Source organism: Hyla sarda, chromosome 9, assembly GCF_029499605.1.
Source record: "Hyla sarda isolate aHylSar1 chromosome 9, aHylSar1.hap1, whole genome shotgun sequence".
Taxonomy (NCBI): Eukaryota; Metazoa; Chordata; class Amphibia; order Anura; family Hylidae; genus Hyla; species Hyla sarda.
The window spans coordinates 46,144,544-46,166,063 of NC_079197.1; positions in this window are offsets into that span (position 1 = coordinate 46,144,544).

A 21,520-nucleotide genomic window follows, 5' to 3' on the forward strand; every position below is an offset into this window, starting at 1 on the left:
TTGGCTAGGCTGGATTATACGGCGGGCGTGTGACTTGGATAAACCGATAGAGATATGGTGGTGCTCTGACGTTTCAGCAAGGTATAAATCTTCAATGCAGTAATTGTAAATGACTTCTATTAAAAAATCTTTATCCTTCCAGTACTTTTTAGCAGCTGAATGCTACAGAGGGAATTCTTTTCTTTTGAATTTCTTTTTTGTCTTGTCCACAGTGCTCTCTGCTGACACCTCTGTCCGTGTCAGGAACTGTCCAGAGCAGCATAGGTTTGCAATGGGCATTTTCTCCTGCTCTGGACAGTTCCTGATACGGGCATCAGGTGTCAGCAGAGAGCACTGTGGACAAGATAAAAAGAAATTCAAAAAGAAAAGAATTTCCTCTGTAGCATACAGCTGCTAAAAAGTACTGGAAGGGTAAAGATTTTTTAATAGAAGTAATTTACAAATCTTTTTAACTTTCTGGCACCAGTTGATTTAAAAAAAAAAAAAAAAAAAAATGTTTTCCACCGGAGTACCCCTTTAATGTTAAAAAAGAGCAATTTCTAAGGACATAATACAACTAATTTTGGGGCCTTTTCCACCCAAAAAAGTGGTCTCAAAAAGCATTTTGGTGCTAATAAGCATGAAAATCAGAATGCATGGATTGGGCTTCAAATCTGCAGCAAAATCTGCTGAATTTTAGCTACAGATTCAGAGCTGATTTAGAGGCTGTGAACATGCCTTAAAGGGGTAGTCTTACCTTGGCAAATTGCAAACTGCCAAGAGAAGTCCTGCCTGTGTAGGACCCTCAATCCGCATGCACCTTTTTATTAGTTATTTGACCCCATTCAGTGCAAAGATATCAGAATTTAAAAAATATGCAAATTATGCTTTGGCGTCCACTGGGTGTTCCTCACGGCTACTAGAGCCCGACAGAGTACAGCCCCTTTACCAGTCATTTACTTGCATTGCCAGCAGAATATCAATGGAATTTCAGAATTTAGTGTTAGGGTAGGGTCAGACGGAATGGATCTGCAAAATATTTTACACTGCAGATCATCTGATGACGAACCCTAGAATGTGCCTCCAGCTGTGCCTGCCTGCTGGTAGCGCCACGTGCATGCGCAAGTGTACTCACAGACATCACGGCCTCTCCTCCTGCTCCCTGAGCTAGGCCGAGAGCAGCCACGATATGCGCGAGTATACTGCGCATGTGCACAGCGACTCACAGAACACTGTGTGTCTACTGGTAGCAGTGGAGTGCCGCTATGAGCAGGCACAGCTGGAGGCACACTGTAGGGTCCGTCATTGGCAATGTAAAATATGCTGTGGATTTGTTCCCTGTGACCCTACCCTTATGCATTAGTGGTTTTCACATGGGGAAGGGGATACAAGCCAGAAACTGATATTCTAACAAAAAAACTAAAAGATCAGGCATGTTTAAATACATTATTATACTATTCAACTGGTAGAAATAGCCATGTTAACTGCGCAGAAGAGCCCTATTCCCCATCACTATTCAATCGGATACTTCCATGACTGATGTATAGGACTCTGTAGCTCATTGAAAAAAAGGGTTGGGAGGTGAAGGAAAGCAAGAGGCATGCTGGGCTGTGGCACTTGTGCCGCTCAATCCCATCTCCTTGACACTTGGTTGAGAAATAAAAAGGCAATTTCAATTTGACAACCACCATCAGCTCTATGAAAGGTCCAATTTGCTTTTATACCATATCAAATACAGCTGACAAATTTCCTTCAACGCCACAGCCCAGCCATATCCCTTAGACTTTATGCACATTATAGCGTGGGCTTGCATTCTAATGCATGAAGTCTCCACTGCACCTACATATGCAATTTTTTCATTATGACATTCTGTGAAAACATTGGGCATGCTACAGCAGATGCCATATGTATTGACTTTAATAGATAGCTCTGCACAAGGGAGCTTCACAATCTCTGTGCACTGCTGTACATCCTCTATAACCCAAAGTTAACCAAAGTTAAAACACAAATCAATGGTCCCATGCTTTGAAAGAGGAGACGTGGCCAACTCCACACCCCATAAAGATGATGGCTGAAGGAAACAATCACATTTTTAAATATATATTTTTTTTTTATATGGGGATGCATGTCTGGTAAAGAACCATGTGAGATGGCAATTATTACCTTAATACTCATAGCACAGTTGTATATACAAATGTTGGACACTTTTCTCCTTCCATGAATAAAAATGAGTTTATGTTGATTAATCTCCTCCATATTTTTTTCTTTTCTCTGAGCACCTATCATGTTGAGGTATGTCTCAATAGTGATATTTCCTTTGTGAAATTTATAAAAATCTATTTTTGTTTTGAGGATCTTATAAGTAAAAAATAATCCTATTTTATTCTTATTAAAGGGCTACTCTGCCCTTAGACATCTTTTCCCTTATCCAAAAGGTAGGGGATAAGATGTCTGATTGTGGGCTTTTCGCCACTATGGAACACCCCCGATCTCCCTGCTGCACCCGGCGTTCATCGGGTGCAGCGCCGGAGGCTCATGATGTTATGGCCACGCCCCACTCGTGACATCATGGCCTCGTCCCCTCAATGGACTTGCATAAACTTGCATTGAGGGGACGAGGCCATGATGTCACGAGCGGGGCATGGCCATAACATCATGAGCCTCCGGCGCTGCACCAGATGAACTCCGGGTGAAGCAGGGAGACTTGCATTGAGGGGGCATGGCCGTGATGTCAGGAGCCTATGCCCTGCATCGCCAGTCATAACGGATGTCTGGGGTGCCGCAGCCGATATCGCGGGGGTATCCATTGGATAAGGGATAAGATATCTAGGGGCAGAGTACCCCTTTAACTCCTTAAGGACGTAGGGCGTACCTGTACGCCCTACGCCCGGTCCTGGTGTTTAAAACGGGGTAACGCCGTGACCCCGCATCACACCGGGACGGTCCCGGCTGCTAATCAAAGCGGGGACCCTCGGCTAACAGCGCGCAGCATCGATCGTTGTGCCGCGCGCTGTTAGCCCTTCAAACGCGGCGATCAAAGTTGACCGCCGCGTCTGAAAACTAAAGTAATCGCTTCCCGTCAGCTCAGTCGGGCTGATCGGGACATCGTGATAAAATCGCAATGTTCCAATCAGCTGGGAAGCAGGCGGAGGTCTCCTTACCTGTCTCCGCGGCGTCCGATCGTCGATTGACTGCTCCAAGCCTGAGCTACAGGCTTGAGCAATCAAGCCCCTATCTGACTGATCCGTGCAAAGCTACGGCTTTGCAGGGATCAGCATAGGAGATCAGTGTATGCAGTGCTGGGAGCTATAGCACTGCAAAAAAAAAAAATGAAAGAAAAAGTTAACAAAGGTCATTTAACCCCTTCCCTAATAAAAGTTTGAATCACCCCCCTTTTCCCATAAAAAAAACTGTGTAAATAAAAATAAAAATAAACATATGTGGTATCACCGCAGCAAATTTTGTATGATACAAAATTATACAAAATTTGCCTACTGAGGAAGGGGTCTAGTTGCAGTACCCTGAAACGCGTCTAGGCTTAAGACTTTGTCTGAACAGAGCACTACAAAGACGCACTGCCCATTCAGAAGCCGACTTAACCTAAACCAGCCGCTTATAGACCTGCTGCTCCAGCCGGGATTTTTATCCATCTGATGCATTCACCTGCTTCTGATTCTACCTTACATGCCTGACATGCTGCCACCACCGCGAGCATTTCCACCGGAGTAAGCCAGTGAGGGTCCGATATTACAACAGCCGCACACCGCAGCTACGGACCTCCGGCGTGAGAGCCATCTGCTATATCACCGCTCCCAAACTAAGCCGAAATCAACGCTCTGCTTGTGAAGTAGAACTGCTACTCCCATCATTTTTGGCCCGTCGCAGTACGGGACCAGTGGACACGGTGAGCATTATTCATCTCCATAGAGACTACAGGCATTTTAAGTCCAATCCACACAAAGGACTTTATAACCAGATGTACAAATTGCCGGTTTAACAGTACAATCCGGACAGTCGGCCATTATTTACAACCGCAGTGCCTCATATATTACTATGAATATATATACCATTAGGGCCCTATGGTAATTCAATATATTCAACATTGCTCTGTTCAAATGTTTTTTAATTGAATAATTTTCATTGTATTTTAATAAATATTTTTTGCATTGTTCAAACAAACTGTCTTCAAACCATTTTCCCCCTGTGCACCCAGTAGGGTGGTATCCTTGAGGGGTGGTTGAAATTTTGTTTCTAAATTTGTTTTGCTCAGTCGGTGGAGACCGATTTGTCAACCACAATTTAACCTCGGATACAAGGTTGTGAGCTGCACACATATTTCCATTTATCTTAGATTTGTAAATTACTTCTATTAAAAAATCTTAATCCTTCCAGTACTTATTAGCTGCTGAATACTACAGAGGAAATTATTTTCTTTTTGGAACACAGTGCTCTCTGCTGACATCACGAGCACAGTGCTCTCTGCTGACATCTCTGTCCATTTTAGGAACTGTCCAGAGCAGCATATGTTTTCTATGGGGATTTTCTCCTACTTTGGACATTTCTTAAAATGGACAGAGGTGTTAGCACAGTGCTCGTGATGTCAGCAGAGAGCTCTGTGTTCCAAAAAGAAAAGAATTTCCTCTGTAGTATTCAGCAGCTAAAAAGTACAGGAAGGATTAAGATTATTATTTTTCTTTTTTTTTTTTAAAGCAAAAATTGTATTTTATTAAGACAGAGAAATACAGGTCAAGATCATTAAATGAACACAGTAAGTGACTGCAATCATCACTAGCTCGTGTGGAACGGATTAAGATTTTTTAATAGATGTAATTTACAAATCTGTTTACCTTTCTGGCACCAGTTGACTAAATAAAAAAAGAATTAAAAAATGCTTTCCACCGGAGTACCCCTTTAACTCCTTAAGGACGCAGTCCATTTGGGCCTTAAGGACGCAGACAATTTTATTTTTACGTTTTTGATTTTTCCTCCTTGCCTTCCAAAAATCATAACTCTTTTATATTTTCATCCACAGACTAGTATGAGGGCTAATTTTTTGCGCCGTGATCTGTACTTTTTATTGATACCATATTTGCTTATATAAAACTTGTAATACATTTTTTATAAAAAATTTTTGGAATAAAATGTAATAAAAAAGCAGCTATTTTGGACTTTTTTTTTTACGTTCACGCCGTTCCCCGTACGGTACCATTAACATTTTATTTTAATAGTTAAGATATTTACGCACGCGGCAATACCAAATATCTATATAAAATATTTTTTTAACACTTTTTGTTTTTGGGGGTGAAATAGGGAAAATGGGACAATTTACGTGTTTATTGGGGGAGGAGTTTTTCAAATTTTTTTTACTTTATTTTTTTAAACTTTTTTAACTTTTATTTTTACACTTTAATATTCCCCATAGGGGACTATTTATAGCAATCATTCGATTGCTAATCCTATTCAGTGCTATGTATAGGACATAGCACTGATCAGGGTTATCGGTCATCTTCTGCTCTGGTCTGCGGAAAGGCAGATCAGAGCAGAAGACTCCCAGAAGGCAGCGGAGGCAGGTGAGGGGACCTCTGTCTGCCGTTCTGGATGATCGGATCGCCGCGGCAGCGCTGCGGGCGATGCGATCATCCATTTAAGTGACCGCGATGCTGCAGATGCCGTGATCTGTATTGATCATGGCATCTGAGGGGTTAATGGCGGACATCCGCGGGATCGCGCGTGTCCGCCATTACCGGCAGGTCCCTGGCTGCGGACAACAGCCAGGACCTGCGGTTATTCTTAGGATGTAAATGTACGTCCTGGTGCGTTAAGTACCACCTCACCAGGACGTACATTTACGTCCTTCGTCGTTAAGGGGTTAAAAGGCATCAGTATGAGTGAAAGGGCACTGGTGTCAGAGCACTGCTCTTGCTTCTAAGGGGGTTTATAGAGACAACAGGGAGCAGGATCTCCTCTTCTATGTGCAGTGTATGGGAGACACCATAGACGTTGGGTTTAGCCCACTAGGTCGTTGACTACTAGAAATGAAAGATGAAGCCTGCAGAGCAAAAATCTGGTAAAAAATGCCATATACAAATGTACAAATACTGTAAATTGTCGTCCCGCATGGGGTTTTTCAACAAACACTGAAATAGAACCTACTATAAAAGTGAATGTTCATCTTCTCCTTTGAACCTGAATGAGTTTCTCAGGGTGCCTGCAACTTCATATTACAGTCATAAAAGCACTCCATGTACCACTGTATGGTGCCACTCTATCAGATGCATTGTATCCCTGGTGATTGGCAGCTGCCAGCATGCAGCACATTCCGCTGTCTACCTCTGCTGAGATGCTAGTAGTTCCTCCTCCCCTATGCAGGCTTCAGACTTCCTCTTCTGTACTGTCGCTTGCGGCTACAGTTTCGGATGTGCCCTGTAGGGGTTGAGTGCGTACATATCTTTTTCCTTTTTCCCCCTCTACTCCAACTGTTCTCTGATGCCTGAGCAACATTGTAGTTTGCTTCAGCAAAGGTCTTTTTCTACTTTGCTCATGACCTAAGCCTGTTTCTGACCTTATTGCCCTCCTGTGTAAGACCTGGACTGTCGACCATGCTATAAACGCCAACTCAGCTCTTCTACATCGGACTCTGTTTTCTACTATATTACCATCTACTGTGTCAGCTCACCCCTCCTGCCTGAATCCCTGGTGCTTGGCACTGGGGACTTCTGGCCTGCCTTTCTAGTTGCCATTTAACCACAACCACTCTTGATGATGTAGCCTGGTATCTCCCATGCAGCTGAAGTCCAGCTTCCACATCCTGAAACGTGATAAAGGGTAAAAATCAGGGGAATACTTACACTCTGCTCCAGAGTTTGGCCCAAAACCAAACCAGTAAGTGGCAACGCAGGTCCACACCCGTTGGGTAATTAAAAGGATACAGCTCTAAAGTCTTGCCCATTACTTGTCTCCCTTCTCCACAATCTGTTGTACACTGCCTGTTGCTAGGGAAAATCTGTCTCTAGTAACAGCTAGATCTGAACAAATTACAGGAAGTGGGTAAACTATGTGCCATGTACAAGAGCCTGAAGAAAGCCTAGGCTGTGTACCTGCAAGCTGAGACAGTCTTTTTGCTAAAGATGATCCACACTGTTTCTCAAAGGTAAATTAAGGCTTCCCTGTCAACCCTTACCACCATAAAGCTCTGGGTAGCTATCACTGGTGTAAATATCAGTGTGCCTACTTCTGTATGTCCACAGTGCTACAGTGTGATCCCTTTAGCCTCCCAGCAGCAGCAACAGTAGCAGCTCAATGCTTAGTGTAATTTTTTCTTTTCTGTGACCCTGCTACTGCTGTTTCTTTCCTTTCTACTCACATAGCATCCTGCAACCCCAGTGCATCAGCAACCCATTCTCTCTCCACATACCATCTACAGTACTGTACTGTGTAAATCATCCCCCAGCATAGTGCCAGCCTCATCAGTACAGTGCAATTTCACCAGTATTATGTCATGGCATAGCAGAGAAGGGTATGTGCTTTGACTGGCAAGTGAAGTAAGGAAAAGGAAGTCCTGTGTGTGTTCTGTTAGCAAAAAGTCCAGCTCTGGTCTGGTCTACTGAAATATAGAGACTGGGCCAGCCTCATCAGTACAGTGCAATTTCACCAGTATTATGTCATGGCATAGCAGAGAAGGGTATGTGCTTTGACTGGCAAGTGAAGTAAGGAAAAGGAAGTCCTGTGTGTGTTCTGTTAGCAAAAAGTCCAGCTCTGGTCTGGTCTACTGAAATATAGAGACTGGGAATTAGATGTGCACCATGTAGGGCTTAAAAATCCCCTTGACACCTCTCTAAAGGGTAACTCTTTTGAAATAACAGGTATGCTTAACCCCTTAAGAACACGGGGCGTACAGGTATGCCCTGATGTCCTGGTACTTAACCTTTTAAGGACGCAGGGCGTACCTGTAAGCCCTGCGCCCGGTCCCGGTGTTTAAAACGGGGTCACGCCGTGGCCCCGCATCACACCGGGTTGGTCCCGGTGATAGCCGGGACCCTGGGCTAATAGCGCGCGGCACAGATCATTGTGCCGCATGCTATTAACCCTTCAGACGCGGCAATCAAAGTAGATCGCCGTGTCCAAAACGAAAGTAAAAGCTTCCCGGCAGCTCAGTTGGGCTGATCGGGACTATCTCGATAAAATCGCGATGTCCCGATCAGCTAGGACGCGAGCAGAGGTCCCCTCACCTGTCTCCGTCACGTCTGATCGGCGTTTGATGGCTCCAAGCCTGAGCTACAGGCTTGAGCAATTGAGCCCCTAGAAAGCTGATCCAGCTATGGCTTTGCAGGGATCAGGGTAAAAGATCAGTGTGTGCAGTGTTATAGGTCCCTATGGGAGCTATAACACTGCAAAAAAAAAGTGGAAAAAAAAAAAAGTTAATAATGGTCATTTAACCCGTTCCCTAATAAAAGTTTGAACCCCCCTCACCTTTTCCCATAAAAAAAAAACCTGTGGAAATAAAAATAAACATATGTGGTATCATCGCGAGTGTAAATGTCCGAACTATAAAAATATATCATTAATTAAACTGCACAGTCAATGGCGTACGCGCAAAAAAATTCCAAAGTCCAAAATAGTGTATTTTTGGTCACTTTTTATATCATTTAAAAATGAATAAAAAGCGATCAAAAAGTCTGATCAATGCAAAAATGGTACCAATAAAAAGTTCAGAACACGGCGCAAAAAAAGCCCTCATACCGGCCCGTACATGGAAAAATAAAAAAGTTATAGGGGTCAGAAGATGACAACTTTAAACGTATAAATTTACCTGCATGTAGTTATGATTTTTTTCAGAAGTCCGACAATATCAAACCTATATAAGTAGGGGATCATTTTAACCATATGGACCTACAGAATAAAGATAAGGTATAATTTTTACCGAAAATGCACTGCGTAGAAACGGAAGCCCCGAAAAGTTAAAAAATGACATTTTTTCTTCAATTTTGTCGCACAATGAATTTTTTTTCCCTTTCGCCGTGGATGTTTTGGTAAAATGACTAATGTCACTGCAAAATTGAATTGGTGGCACAAAAAATAAGCCATCAAATGGAATTTTATGTGCAAAATTGAAAGTTTTATGATTTTTAGAAGGTGATGAGGAAAAAATGAAAATGCAAAAATGGAAAAAACGCTGAGTCCTTAAGGGGTAAGGTCACAGGGCATACCTGTATGCTAATGGGAATTCCAGTCCCCGCTGCTCACCGGGCAGGGACTGGATCGGGATGCCTGCTGAAATCATTCCTCAGGCATCCTGTGATAATGCCTTGGGGGGGGGGGGGGGGGGGGGCTCCTGAGACCCCCCCCCCATATTGGGGGCGATCACCACAAATCGCCGATCAATTCAGGGTCAATCGGGTGGCACCTATCATCCTTTAGCAGCAGGAATGAGGTGGCACTGTTTCCACCTCACGATCCTCCTGATTCATTGGCTGTTACCGGCTGACGAGTCAGGACTCTTGCTGTGGGGGTGTCCCTAACGGCACCCGCTCCGCCACTGTTCCAGAGGGCGAGAGCAGATGCCGGGAGTTGTTACCTGGACCAGGGGCCCCCGATCCACAGGAGCGGAGGAGGCAGCAGGTGGGCAGGAGGAAGAGCGCAGCAGCAGGAGGTAAGGCCATGCCTCCTGCTGTTACTTAGCAACAACTCCCAGCATGCACAAAAGGGCATACTGGGAATTGTTGTGCATGCTGGAAGTTGTAGTTATGCAACAGCTGGAGGCACATTTTTTCTATGAAAAAATGTGCCTCCAGCTGTTGCATAACTACAACCCCCAGCATGCACAGACAGCCAAAGGGCATGTTGGGAGTTGCAGTAGTGTGCCTGCAGCTGTTGCATAACTTCAAGTCCTAGCATGCCCTTCGACTGTAAGTACCTGCTGAGAGTTGTAGTTTTGCAACAGCCAAAGGCCCACTGGTTGTGAAACACAGAGTTTGTTACCAAGTTCAGTGTTTCGCAACCAGTGTGCCTCCAGCTGTTGCAAACTACAGCTCCCAGCATGCACTGATAGACCGTACATGCTGGGAGTTGTAGATTTGCAACAGCTGCAACTCCCAACATGCCCACTACTGCAACTCCCAACATGCCCTTTGGCTGTCTGTGCATGCTGGGGGTTATAAACTCTCAGGGTTTTGCAACCAGTGTGCCTCCAGCTGTTGCATAACTACAACCCCCAGCAAGCATTGACAGCCAAAGGGCATGCTGGGAGTTGCAGTTTTGCAACAGCTATTGATTTACCCCCACCCCCCATGTGAATGTACAGGGTACATTCACACGGGCGGGGGTTTATAGTGAGCTCAAACTCCCAGCGGGAAACTCGCTGTAAACCCCCACCCGTGTGAATGTACCCTAAAATCACTACACTACACCAACACAAAATAAAGGGTAAAACACTACATAAACATATACCCCTACACAGTTACCCCCACTATGTACATTTGAGGCTCAAATTGGTGATTTGCACAGGGGTGGATGATTTTACAGCGGTTCTGACGTAAACGTAAAAAAATAAATACCCACATGTGACACCATTTTGGAAACTGCACCCCTCATGGAACGTAACAAGGGGTATAGTGAGCCTTAACACCCCAAAGGTGTTTGACGTATTTTTGTTAAAGTTGGATGTGAAAATGAAAAAAAAAAATGTTTCACTAAAATGCTGGTGTTATCCTACATTTTTCATTTTCACAAGTGAAAATAGGAAAAAAGCCTCCCGAACTTGAATGCTCAGAAGAGAAGGAGCGCCATTGGGCTCTTGGAGAGAGAATGTGTCTGGAATTGAAGGCCATGTGTGTTTTCAAAACCCCCATGCTGCCAGAACAGTGGACCCCCCCCCCCCCACTGTGACCCCATTTTGGAAACTACACCCCTCACGTAATGTAATATGGGGTACAGTGAGCATTTACACCCCACAGGTGTCTGACAAATTTTTGGAACAGTGGTCTGTGAAAATGAAAAATTAAATTTTTCATTTGCACAGCCCACTGTTCCAAAGATCTGTCAAACGCCAATGGGTTTTAAATGCTCACTGCACCCCTTATTACATTCCATGAGGGGTGCAGTTTCCAAAATGGGGTCACATATTGGGGGGGGGGTCCACTGTTCTGGTACCATGGGGGCTTTGTAAATGCACATGGCTCCCTACTTCCATTCCAAACAAATTCTCTCCCCAAAAGCCCAATGGCGCTCCTTCTCTTCTGAGCATTGTAGTTCACCCACAGAGCACTTTACATCCACATATGGGGTATTTCCATACTCAGAAGAAATGGTATTACTAATTTTGGGAGGCTTTTTCTCCTATTACCCCTTGTAAAAATGAAAAATTTGGGGTAACATCAGCATTTTAGTGAAAAAAATATAAATTTTATTTTCACGTCCAATTTTAGCTGAATTTTTTTTGTTGCTATTCTGGCACCATAGGGGCTTTCTAAATGCGACATGACCCCCAAAAACCATTTCAGCAAAACTTGCTTTCCAAAAGCCAAATGTGACTCCTTCTCTTCTGAGCATTGTAGTGCGCCCGCAGAGCATTTTCTGTCCACACCTGGGGTATTTCCATATTCAGAAGAAGTGGGGTTACAAATTTTGGGGCATTTTCTTATATTATCACTTGTAAAAAAAAATCATTTTGGGGAAAAAAACAGCATTTTATTGAAAAAAAAAATTAGATTTACACATCCGACTTTAATGAAAAGTCGTCAAACACCTGAGGGGTGTTAAGGCTCACTGTACCCCTTGTTACGTGCCTTGAGGGGTGTAATTTCCAAAATAGCATGCCATTTGTTTTTTGTTGTTCTGGCACCATAGGGGCTTCCTAAATGTGACATGCCCCCCAAAAACCATTTCAGCTAAATTCACTCTCCAAAATCCAATTGTCACTCCTTCCCTTCTGAGCCCTCTAGTGCACCCACAGAGCACTTGACATTCACATATGAGGTATTTCCTTACTCGAGAGAAATTAGGTTACAAATTTTATGGTGATTTCTCTCCTATTACCCCTTGTAAAAATTCAAAAACTGGGTCTACAAGAACATGTGAGTGTAAAAAAATGAAGATTTAGAATTTTCTCCTTGACTTTGCTGCTATTTCTGTAAAACACCTAAAGGGTTAACACACTTTCTGAATGTCATTTTAAATACTTTGAGGGGTGTAGTTTTTATAAAGGGTCATTTATGGGGTATTTCTAATATGAAGGCCCTTCAAATCCACTTCAAAATTGAACTGATCCCTGAAAAATTTGGAGAATTGCTGTGAACTTTGAAGCCCTCTGATGTCTTCTAAAAGTAAAAACATGTCTATTTTATGGTGCAGACATAAAGTAGACACCCCTCAAGGCACGTAACAAGGGGTACAGTGAGCCTTAACACCCCTCAGGTGTTTGACGACTTTTCATTAAAGTCGGATGTGTAAATCTAATTTTTTTTCACTAAAATGCAGTTTTTTTCCCCAAAGTTAATTTTTTTTACAAGTGGTAATATAAGAAAATGCCCCAAAATTTGTCTACTTGTGAATCAATATATACTTTATTTGGGATGTCCATTTTCCTTATAAGCTGAGAGTTTCAAAATTAGTTAAAAAAATTCAAAATTTTCTGATTTTTCACCAAGAAATTATGCAAGTAACGCTGAAAGTTTAACACTAACATAAAGTAGAATATGTCCCGAAAAAACAATCTCGGAATCAGAATGAATAGTAAAAGCATGCCAGAGTTATTAATGCTTAAAGTGATGGTGGTCAGATGTTCAAAAAATGCTCAGGTCCTTAAGGTGAAAATGGGCTGGATCCTTAAGGGGTTAAACAATTTGTGAGTTATCTGCGTTTTGAGGTGCCGTTCCGAGTTCTTTAACAGACGCTGATATCGGGGATGGACTGAGTGTATCACAACGGACACCCATGGATTCCTACAGGTCCTATTGACTGAATGGAGGTCTATTATTTTGCATGATTTTAGCAGGAAAAAAAACACTCGACGTGCTCCCTTTTTGCAGTTCTTATGCTATGTGAATGGGGCCTTACATTTATAGAGCAATTCAAAATAAAGTTTTTTTCCCCACCATTTTTTCTCTAGAATATGTAATAATTTTATGATTGGTAGAGTTCAGACCTGGCCAGTTTTCAATATGGTAACACTAAATGAAACTAAATGACACTAAACATAAAATATTTTATGAGCAATAATAATAATATTAATGATAATAATAATATTAATGATAATTCCTTGTTTATATAACAGATTCTGCAGCGCTGTACACTCAAATTGGTCCCTGCCCCAATTGGGGCTCACAATCTACAAAGCAGGAGTGCATCAATGGAAACTAAAAAAAACTTTCAAGAGTAAATAAGGATGAAAAATAATAGTCTATTGTTTGTTTTTCTTTTCCTTATGACAGTTCAAAAACTCAATTCACTTCCTTGCTTTATATTTCTTCTTTAAGTGTATAGATTTAGCCGATGACAGTTTTAAGTAGTTTGGTGCCCTCTAGTGGAACAATCAATATCTGCAGTTCATCACAAGCTCAGAATTAGAAGTTTTGTTTGTAAAGGTGTCTGTTGCTTTTCTGCATATAAAGTCAATGTCCAATTCATTTTTTATTGTCAGACTTAGATATAGCTATGCTTTACCTTCAATTGGTACATTGATTATTCTGCTTTGTTAGAAAACTATGAAAACTAAAAAACATTTAACATAATATAGACGTTAGATGATTAAGGGTAAAAAATGATGCTGGTCACTGATGGCAAGTGTCAGGAATGGTTTAGAGCCTATCTATTGTTTAAATGTAATAAAAAAAGACATGCATGGCAATTTACCTGTTGTTACTGAGACCCTGACAGTCCGATCCAGGGTGTATAGCTATTTAAATCCATTTCAGGAGACAGGAAAATTTCAGTAGTACACAAAGTTGCTTCCTCCCTCACTTTTCTATCCAATCACAGCATAGTACAATCTATTCCATGACATAGTGTATTATATCATGGGATCAGAAGATCTCAGGTGACAGAATTCAACCCCCTGCCAACAAAAATAAATGCATACATTTCCCTTACAAAATAATCATTTATATCGTATACAATAAAATAACATATTTAGTATTGCCATAGACATAGTAAGACAAACTATAAAAGCATATCATTATTTGCCCTGCTTGGTGAACACTGTTAATCCCCTTACAATGATAGATGGTGATCCAAAAAGTCATATATATATATATATATATATATATATATATATATCTATATATACACAAAATTATACCAATAAAAAAGCCCTTACCCAGCTCCATTAAGAAAAAAAAAATAGAAAAACTTACAGGGCTTGGAACGTGGCAACACAATTTATTTATGTCACGCACCTGGATGCGGGCGGTCTGGAACAGGATGTGGATCCTCTACCTGTGTGGCTGATGACTCGGACCGTATCGGGGAGCGGAGTCTAAGGTGCCGCTGGTCTTCACCAGAGCCTGCCGCAAAGCAGGATGGATTTGCTGCGGCAGGCGACACCCAGGTCGCTACCCCCAATACGGCTCGACCACACAGGTAACTGGGCAAGGCAAGGTACAGGAAGATGAGACAGAGGTGCAGTCAACGTAGCAGAAGGTCAAGGCAGGCGGCAAGGTTCGTAGTCAATAAACGTAGCGGAAATGTCTGGGTACACGGGTATGGCAAACAGGCAATAGGGTACGCTTTCTCTCAGGCAAATGGCACTGAAGATCCGGCAGGGGTGTGTTAGAGGTGCAACAACTTTATAATGTGCTGTTCAGGTGCATTACTAATTATGGGCGTACTGGCCCTTTAAATATCAGAGCACCAGTGCGCGTGCACCCTAGGGGACGGTGACACGCACGCTGGAGCTGAGACACGGTGAAGGAGGCAGCAGAGGAGTGAGGTAAGTGACGGCCCGGGACTCTGATGCGGGTGCGTCCCGCGATGCGAATCCCGACCCCGCCGGGAGCAGAGACAGTGCGCTCACGGTCGACATGTGCGGCCGGAGCACAGGTAGTAACAGTACCCCCCTTTTGGTCTCCCCCTCCATTTGCGACTAAGACATTTCTTGAGCAGGTCTTTGTCCAGAATATTGTACTGCAGCTCCCAATACCTCTCCTCTGGACTGAAACCTTCCCAATCAACCAGAAAAAAGCATTTTCCTCTGATGAACTTAGAGTCCAAGATTTCCTTCACAACATACACATCTGAGGTACCAGAGATGGGAGAAGGAGAGATGTCCCTTGGAGAAAAACGGTTGAAGATGGCTGGTTTCAGGAGAGAAACATGGAAGGAGTTCGAGATCCGGAGAGAGGAGGGAAGATGAAGGGCATAAGCCACAGGATTGAGCCGTTTCTTGACTTTATAGGGACCCAAATAACGAGGACCAAGTTTATAACTGGGTATCTTGAAAAGGATATATTTAGTGGATACCCAGACTTTGTCACCAGGAGAATATTCAGGAGGAGGACGTCTCTTCTTGTCTGCCTGAACTTTCATGCGAGAAGTAGCCTGTAGAAGTGAAAGACTTGACTTTCTGCCAGATGGAAGAAAAATTCTGTACTTGTTCATCGACGGCAGGAACTCCAGAGGAAGATGACAAAGGAAGAGGAGGACGAGGGTGAAGTCCATAGACACAAAGAAGGTTCAAGTACCAGAGGAATTGGAATCTTTGTGGTTGTAGGAAAATTCAGCCCATGGTACCAGATCGACCCAATCATCTTGACGCGCAGAAATAAAATGGCGCAGATAGTCTCCCAACACCTGATTCACCCTCTCGACCTGTCCATTGGACTGAGGATGGTAAGCCGATGAGAAATACAACTTGATTTGATGACGTGAACACAGGGCCCGCCAGAATTTAGAGACAAACTGAACCCCTCAGTCGGAGACAATATGGGAAGGAAGTCCATGCAAACGAAAGATATGGTGGAGAAAAAGCTTGGCAAGTTGTGGTGCTGATGGGAAACCAGGTAGCGGTACAAAATGAGCCATTTTAGAAAAACGATCTACTACCACCCATATGACAGTATTACCTTGGGAAGAAGGAAGATCTGTAATGAAATCCATGGCAATGTCAGACCAAGGTAGTTCAGGAACTGGCAAGGGTTGAAGCAGACCTGCTGGCTTGGAACGGGGAGTCTTGTGCCAGGCACAGACTGGGCAGGACCGAACAAAATCAACGACATCCTTTTTCAAAGTTGGCCACCAGTACTGTCTTGAGATGAGCTGTAGAGTCTTACGAATACCAGGATGGCCAGCCAGAAGAGAAGAATGTCCCCATTTCAAGACTCAGAGTTTCATACGAGGCAAAATGTAAGTTTTTCCAGGAGGCAGGTGTTGGACACTTGCTGGTGCTGTAGAAATGAGACACTCCGGCGGGATAATATGCTGTGGAAGAGATTCACCGTCGTGCACATCTGAAGACTAGGAGAGAGCGTCAGCACGGACATTCTTTTCTGCGGGGCGTAAGTGGATGAAGAAGTGGAATCTGGAGAAAAACAAAGACCATCGGGCCTGCCATGGGTTTAGACGATGAGCTGACTGAAGATAAAGCAGATTCTTGTGGTCTGAATAAATTGTCAAAGGAAGTACCGAACCTTCCAAGAGGTGACGCCACTCTTCTAAGGCCAGTTTAATGGCTAGGAGCTCGCGATCTCCGATAGTATAGTTTCTCTCTGCAGGGGTGAAGGTTTTAGAGAAAAAGCCGCAGGTTAAGGTTCTCCATTTAGCAGACTTTTGTGTTAAAACTGCCCCTGATCCTACTGAGGAAGCATCCACTTCCAAGAAAAATGGCTTGTTAGGATCAGGTCTGAATAAAACAGGAGCAGAAGCAAAGGCGGACTTCAACTGCTTGAAGGCTTCTTCAGCCTCTGGTGTCCACACCCTGGGATTAGCCGTCTTCTTGGTAAGGGTGACGATGGGAGCTACCCGAGTAGAGCCCGCGGCAAAGCGGGATGGACTTGCTGCGGCGGTAACTACCAGGTCGTGTTCCCCGTAGCGACTCAACCTCTCTGGCAGCTGAGACTGGCGCGGTACACAAGGACAAGACAGAGGCGAGGTCAGACGTAGCAGAAGGTCAGGGTAGGCAGCGAGGTTCGTAGTCAGGGGCAACAGCAGAAGGTCTGGGTACACAGGCTTGGAAACACACTATAACGCTTTCACTGGGCACAAGACAACAAGATCCGGCAAGGAGAGGAAGGGGAAGTGGGTTTTTATAGGAATGGGAGTGATTGGGAGCGATTGGGCCAGGCACCAATTAGTGGTGCACTGGCCCTTTAAATTTTAGCAAGCCGGCGCGCGCGCGCCCTAGGGAGCGGGGCCGCGCGCGCTGGGAGGAAGCAGACGGAGGCGTGAGGTGAGAGATATGGGGCGCGATCCGAGGGCGAACACGACCCGTGCCTCGGATCGCGTCCCCTCCGCGTGCCGATTGGAGCGCTCCAAGCAGAAGTACGCCGTGAGCGCTCTGGGGAGGCAGCGGGACCCGGAGTGCTCGGCGTGACAGCTCATTTTCTGTGTAGGTAACAATAGCTCTGACAACCTTTTGGCAACTTAGCCATATCTGCAGCCATCTAACAGATCAGTCCTATGTCCCATTATAGAAATTGACAATCCCAATGAAACAGTGCACTACTTATATGTTACACGTATTTATAAATATCAGTCTTTCTGTAATGCATTTTAGACATATCATTTACTGTAGGCTAGTGCACAGGTACAAGGTGCAAAACTAATCCAAACCAATAACAGCGTATAATTTGCATAGACTAGCATACATGGCTTTCTGGTCAGGTTTATAATGCCATGGTAAAGAAATTAAAAAATTAGACTTAATACATTGTTTTCTATTCAGTCTGGAATGAAGGGCATTCATTTTATAGATGACTTTATTATTGCATAAATGCTTATCCACAATTGTATTTCCTCTAACTTGTAACTTAATACTAAACATAAAACCACATGTTATAGTTTAAGTGCACATAAAATGACAATGCATTGGAATGTCTACATGGCTACATAAATGTCCCTCTATGGCTCTGAGGTTCACATTTTAATAGTGCATTTTTTATGATCTTAATATTTTGGGACTCTAAGTTTCTCACTGTAAGCATTTTCTTTGGCAGCATTTTCTGTGCTCTTTGCTTTTTCACAGGCTGCGACAGTGATATTAAGATTGTTAAGGCAAGTTAATGGAAAATAAAACACAGTAGTGGTTATTGTCTCAACGCCATTACTGTTCGCAGTGCGAAGGATGGTCCTAGTTGACTTACCATCCTGCAAGGAAAAACTGGAAAAAAACAATGTCCACATGTGCAAAGCTGGCGGACACCTACCGTATTTTTCGCCCTATAGGACGCTCTGGCATATAAGACGCACCCAATTTTAAATGAGGAAAATCTAGAATACAATGTAAAGTATAGGTCACAGTGATCTTCAACCAGCAGACCTCCAGATGTTTCAAAACTACAACTCCTAGCATGCCCGGACAGCCAACTCCGGGCATGCCATGAGTTGTAGTTTTGCAACATCTGGAGGTCCGCAGGTTGAAGACCCATGGTATAGGAGGTAATACTCACGTGTCCCCGCCACTCCGGACCCGTCACCGCTCGTCACCGCTGCCCGGGATGTCGCCCTCCATCACTGTCCCTGGATCCCCAAGGTGTCCCCGTCGCTCCGGAACGTCTCTGTTGCCCGGTATCCTCGCTCTCCATTGCCGCCATCACGTCGCTACGCATGCCGCTACACATGCCGATACACACGCCGCTCCTATTGGATGACGGGGCGGCGTGTGTGACGACGTGATGATGACAAAGGAGAGTGCCGGCCATGCAGGGGATCCCGGCACGGAGCAGACACTGAGGAGGCAGGTAAGGTCCCTCCCAATCAAGCCGGGTTAGTGTCCCTTTCGCTTCAGACGCGGTGGTCAGCTTTGATCGCCGCGTTTGAAGGGTTAATACAGGGCATCCTGCGATCGGTGATGTCCTGTATTAGCCGCGGTTCCCGGCCGTTGATGGCCGCAGGGACCGCCGCAATAGGTGTGTATTCGCCGAATAAGACGCACCAACTTTCCCCCCCCCCCCAGTTTTGAGGAAGAAAAAGTGCGCCTTATACGGTGGAAAATGCGGTAGTTACCCCAAATCAGGAGGAATTTGTTGCAAATGATCACAGCCCCAACAGAATAGTAAAGTCTACAGGATATTCTACCTAGAAAGACAAAAGGAAAATCTGACAAATCTCATTATAAGTAAAGGCATTATAAAGGTCTAACTTTGCAAATAATGCTTGTTTTATTGTTCTATGACATAAAAATACAAAACCAGCCCCCAAACAGAACACATTAATACAGTAGTGCCTTCTCAAAGTATAATATAGATTAATAAGGGCTGCTGGAAGTAAGCAATGGGTCTAGGTTGAGCAGCATTGGGGCTGCTTAGCCACTGGGCCATTTCCCCCATGGGCACCCAACAAACACGGTGCCACAGAAACAATGGCCGAAGCAAAGCACCACACCAGTGTGAACTGATGGCAAAGCTCACTCACCCTGTGTTTCCAGTCTGAGGAATGGGAGACTGCTAGGAACAGACCCTTGTGTGTCCTGCTGAATAAACGGGCCTGGGCTGAGTGGTGGGGCAGGTAAAAGAAAATAAATGAAGGGGATAGAAAACACAATAGGGGGACATTTATCATTGATGTCTTTGGTAAGCGAGTTTTGTAGTCATGTTTTTTTTTTTTTTTGCTTCAGTTTTGCTTATGTGCTTCATATTTATCATACTATCATAATGGGTTGATAAATTTGGAGCACAAAAGCCTCAGTTGAGACTTTTGCTAAACTTTTTTGCAACTTTGTAAAAGTGCTTATCACAGGCAGTTTTGTTAGCCAGGTCAGACCTGCAATGAATTGGAGACTTTTTGAAGGGAGTGTACAACCTTTTTTTTTGTCTACGTGTGACATTCTCAAATCGTAAATTTGTGACCACTGCAGAGTGAAAACTGAAAGTTACTTAGGTAAGGCTGCCTGCACCTTTATGCCTACCCACAAGTCGCATAAAAGAGTGCTTAGATGAACGTGCGACTTTATGTATGCACAGAGTAAGAAAAAAAAAATTAAGGCTCTAAACCCCATGAAAAATGTCCCCCATAGTGACATAAATGTGGAAAAACAGACAAGGCGGCATATCTACATCTTATACAAAGATCATTTGCTTCTCAGCATAATTATATAATTATAAAATTTAAAGATTGTTAGTGTATGTTTCAATCGCAATGTGCAAGACCGCTTATCACGTTTCTACCAAGAAGGACCTACACAGGTTGGCTTACTGGTGAAGATACTTGGGAAGACCTATACTCATGGTTGTGGGTATTACAGTTCCCTAGTGTAGAGTGTAAGATTATCATGATGTGTAAGCACTTACTCCAGGTGGAAGCCCACAAATGGTCAAGTTATTGCAGAAGAGTCCTTGCTCAACTATTCCTTCATCTGTCTAGATGATTATCCCTCTTGGAGCAAGAGCAGGATACTTGAGATGAATTGCCTCTTGGTGTGGACTAGAGACATAGATACCATAGTAACATAGTTCACGTGGCTCAAAAAAGACAAACATACATCAAGTTCAACCTACATCCCCACTGTGTCCCTACATCCTTCCTTAGTGTCACTGATCATGTGTGGACAGGTTGAAAAGCTGTATTAGCCAGTATGGGCCATATGTGTATAATTGTGTCATTAAAGCAATCTATGAAAAATATCTACAATTATTTGTTCAATAATTTGTCAACCAACCACCTACTACTATGTAATATGCATGGCTGTCAGGAAAGTTTCTTTACAGAAGGTAAATCACATGTGTAAACATTGAACCTCGGCTCAAACTTGCTCCCTAGGAAGGACTTGAGTGGATATAGTATGCATATGGCAGTATTGCATACAGGGAGCAGCTGCAAGTACACTCAACCCTATTTTAGTTTATTCTACCAACATAAGCAATTGAATCCAAACCATTTCCTATATGTTTTTGTTAAAAATATTGCTCAGTTTCTCTTCTACAGCATGCATGTCTTCTCACCGTACAGATTTTTCTGTTTTATTCATTGTGAAATTCCAATCAGAAAAGTTGCCTGACTTTTCAATCTCCAGACCCTGAATGATGGTAAACTTTTTAATTTCATACATATCTCTCTGTTTTTTGTTTTTCATTTAAAAAAAAGTGCAATGCATCCATAAAGTTTAAATAGGGTAAAAGCAGGTGTGTTTTTACTGTGTATACTATGCATATTACAGAGGTATTTCAGACCAAGAGAAGTTTGCGATGGGAATTTGCCCCTGTTCTGGATAGTTCCTGACATTAACAACAAAGGTGGCAGCAGAGAGCACCATGTCTGCCTGGAAAGACTACACAACTTCCTCAAGGGCATAAGCAGCTAATAAGTACTGGAAGATTAGAGATTTTAGAAGAAATAATATGCACATCCGTATAACTTTCTATCACCAGTTGATTTGAAAAAAAATTTCTCTGGAGTT